Source organism: Amborella trichopoda, chromosome 5 (genome assembly GCF_054954075.1).
Source record: "Amborella trichopoda isolate Santa Cruz 75 chromosome 5, AtrichopodaSantaCruz75HAP2 v2.0, whole genome shotgun sequence".
NCBI lineage: Eukaryota > Viridiplantae > Streptophyta > Magnoliopsida > Amborellales > Amborellaceae > Amborella > Amborella trichopoda.
In genome coordinates this window covers 12,960,501-12,964,473 of record NC_142340.1, presented here as the reverse complement: position 1 = coordinate 12,964,473, position 3,973 = coordinate 12,960,501, and the positions used below count along the sequence as shown (strand labels likewise).

The 3,973-nt window shown below is 35.7% G+C and overlaps 1 long non-coding RNA gene across 1 annotated transcript; it reads left to right on the top strand.

Annotated features, from left to right (window-relative positions):
* The first annotated feature begins 360 nt into the window (after nucleotides 1–360).
* LOC110008054 (uncharacterized) lies at nucleotides 361–789 on the top strand. Its single transcript, XR_016056021.1, has 2 exons — nucleotides 361–489; nucleotides 580–789. It is a non-coding gene; the product is annotated as an uncharacterized LOC110008054 (long non-coding RNA).
* The last annotated feature ends 3,184 nt before the right edge of the window (nucleotides 790–3,973 follow it).

Below are 3,973 nucleotides of genomic sequence, written 5' to 3'. Positions count from 1 at the left end.
ATATGAACTAGCTATTTTGACTGGATTGTAGTTATTTTGGGCGATCTACTGAATTCTCTCACTTTTAGTTATGTTCTTTTTGTTTAGGTTTTTCATTTGGTACTTGTGGCTTTTTGGAATGGTTGAAGATAGTCATGCGAGATTGCAATCACAACTTAAATTGGGGTTTTCTCTAGTTTTGGACAGCTTTTATGTTAATTGCAATCACAACTTAAATTGGGGTTTTCTCTAGTTTTGGGTAGCATTTATGTTACCTTCTTTTATATTCCACTTTCCATTCGACATTTTTAGTTCAGTTTAAATTTGGAGTTTCGGAGATGAGTGGCCATTATTGTTATTTGTTGGGGTTTTTGATTATAGGTGCATCAAAGATTTGAAGAATGGTATCTGTTTTTTGGTTCAATCAGATGGTATGTTTCTCAAATCATACCAGCGTGACCCACTCGAACATCAAGCCCGAAGAGATGGTCTCAGGCCTCGTACTATTGGGTTGGTTTTATTTGAGTCTGATTTCGAGTCTTAATTTTTGGAGGCATCTAGTATTAAACTCTCATCGTCTATCATGTCTGTTATGTCTAGGTACCATGGCGATCCTATCACCCTTTTTTTGCTAATTGATGGACGTGAAGTTCTTGTTTCTGGGTTGTGTTGGCCCTTATATTTTATTCCTTCAATGCCTCTTATTTTTTTCCTTGATTTTGTTATATAAACTCCAAAGTGATTGTGTTTGTAGTCAACTTGGGGAAGAAAGCACATATTGGAAGGGGGTCATTTTGTCTATTTGGTGATCAGTTTGGATTCTAACTGGTTTTATTTTGATTTTTGCCATTGTGACATGGAGATGTTCTTTTTGGATTTGGAGCTTTTTAAATGGCTTAAAGCTTTCATTTTCCTTTTTCTTGTTATTGATTTATGGTTTTACAGTTGGTTATTCTGGTTTGGGGCAAATTTCCTCCTATTCACCTCTGTCCCTGAATATTTTTAAATTCGTGGCATGGTATGGAACTATAGAGACTGAATGTCCTGATCGCCTCAAGTTTGCTGTTTTGATACTACGAGTAGTTTGTCACATTGCATTGCATTGTTCCCATGGCTCTGTGTTGTCCTGGAATTAAACTGGTGTTCTATGTGGTGTTCAGTGATTGTCTTAACGGTTCCGAATTTTGGATCTCTCTTGTTCAACTATTCAAAACCAATAATTGTTTGTGATGTTCTTTGTTTCTTGGTTTTTTTCTTATGACTTTTTTCGTTTTATTTGTTCCTTAGTGACCTTTCCTAGGTTCTCTTATAGTTCTCTATGGTTCATGTATTTGAATTGTGTTGTCCGGTTTATATTTTTTAGCTAGTGTGTTTTATTTATGAATCTTTTATGATTTGTGCTTTTTCTGATTATTTAGCGGATTTAAGTTTTTATTTTAAGTTTGTGCTAATCTTTGTCTTTGCACTCTTTGGATTTTTTAAAATGTTGCTAATGATGGTGGTTTTTTGTTTGTAATTATTTTTTTTGTGCATCTCTTAACTATTAATTTTTGGGTTTCTTAATTTTTTAGGGAGGATCAATCCTTCCTGATTCTTGAGTTAATTTGGTTTCTTGGAAATTGAAATCACAGAGTTTCTTAGGGGGCCTTCTCATTTTTTTTATGTTTAATACCTTGGGTATTTTCTTTCTTTCTTAGCCTTTTTGCGTGTATTTTTCGTTCATCCTTTATACTTGAAAGAGTTTCACCTTTCTTCTTTTAGAAATATTTATTTTGTTCTTTTCTAAATCTTTGAAATAGGGTTGTGTTTGTAGTACTATAGTAGGATGTCTATTTTAAGGATTTTGATTCTAATAAGGGCTTTTTGTTGTTATTTTAGTTTTTCCATTTGCACTTCCCTATTTTTATTGGTGATTGCAGAGTAAATGATGCTAATGGTCAATTACAGTGTTATTATCCTATGAAGGTTGAATCTGAAGAATTTTTTGTAGTAGTTTTGGGTGTTCATTGAATTAATTTTTTTGTAATTCTTTGTTGGTTGATGGATGTCAACTTGATTTTAGGGAACAACAATCTATGCTCACCATTTGTTAACATGGATAGTTCTTTATGTAGGACCTCGACTTTGTGTTCCTCAATGACATTCCTCTTTTGTTCACTGTTTTTTTTTGCTTACAGTGCCCGCTATTGGGTTTGTAGTTTGTCAAAATTGGATGTGATTCGAGTTCATGGGTCTCAAAACAACGCTCTTAATTTTAGGGATATTGGTCCATCTGCTTCTAAAGTTGCATGATTGCATCTCCAGTTCTCTCAATGTCGGAAGTTTTTCGTAGCTTTTGGTATGAACTTGATCTTGATGATTTTTGGGAAGTGGTTCTTTTATTGAATATGCTTTGTTTTTGTTGGGCCATTAGTTTGCTGTTCATTTTGATCTATAGATTTTTTTTGCGTCTGCAACATTTTTTTATCGGATGGGCTAAGGCACAGATGTTTAGTTGCGACTGGTGTCTTCAACATGTTGGAATGCTGGTGTCTAGTCATGGATTCGCTTATGATTATTACCCCTCATAGGGTTCAAAACTCTTCCCATTTTAATTCTATCTCCTAATGTTCTAGTTTGAGGCCTTTATTTGGTTATATGGTGATGATGATAGCATGAGAATGATTTCTTTCATTTTATGGGGTGAATGATTGTAGGTAATCCATCATGGAGGAAAATTGGCCGACTACCTTGACTGGTGTCTTCAACACGTTGAAATGCTGGTCTCTAGTTATGGATTCACCTATGATTATTACCCCACATGGGGTTCAAAACTCTTCTTGATGACCTTTGGGAAGTGGTTCTTTTATTGAATATGCTTTTTTTTAATGGGCCATTCGTTTGCTGTTCATTTTGATATATTGATGTTTTCTGCGTCTGCAGTGTGTTTTAATCGGATGGGCTGAAGAACAGATGTTTAGTTGTGATTGGTGTCTTCAACATGTTGGAATGCTGGTGTCTAGTCATGGATTCGCTTATGATTATTACCCCTCATAGGGTTCAAAACTCTTCCCGTTTTAATTCTATATCCTAATGTTCTAGTTTGAGGCCTTTATTTGGTTATATGGTGATGATGATAGCATGAGAATGATTTCTTTCATTTTATGGGGTGAATGATTGTAGGGAATCTATCATGGAAGAAAATTGGCCGGCTACCTCATTGACTTTCGTCACTGTTGGATTTTGAGCCTAAATTGGTGTGATTACCTCTCAGTCATATCTCATTTGGTTGACTTTCTTTTGGAAGCTCTTTCATTCAAATTATAGTAGCCAAGTATCTGTTGAACTATTGTATGCTTAGGGCTGTGTTCAACTGTTCTCCCTGAAGCAATTTTTTGTGAAGACAAATGCAATATTATTTGATGTTAGGTGTGGCTGTTTGATTTGATCCATCACTTTTGGGATTTTTTTCTTTTCTCCTGTCCTTTCTGTTATTTGGTCGACATATTTGTTTGGGAATTTTGGGCAGAATCAGTGTGGTATAGTGATATACGTTTGCTCTTTGATTGTGAATTCTTCGTTTGCATTGATTGTTCTCCTTAGGTACGATGGTTATTTGCCCTTGTGATCGGTGGCACATATTGGTGCCCTTGTAGCTGGTGGCACACATTGGACCGTTTTAAGTTTGTTCACTAGCAGTGTGGTTTGATTTATCTGGATTCAACTTTGGACTTTCTTTCTTGTTGGCTAGCCTTGAATTGGTCTTTGTTAAAATCTTATGTCCTGGCGGTTCTGTAGGTGGGGGATCTATATATGCATTTGTTGTTTGTCCAATGGGCTCCATGGCATACATCTCTTTTGGGCGGGCTCTATTTGGTTTTTTTGGATTCTAGTAAAGTGTTTTGGATCTCTCATAGGTATATACACTGGCTGTTGTTATGTTTAGGGCTTAGGGTGCACCCTGGTGCTAGCAACTATATTTCTTAGCTAACTTATATTTCAGGGATCGGGGGGG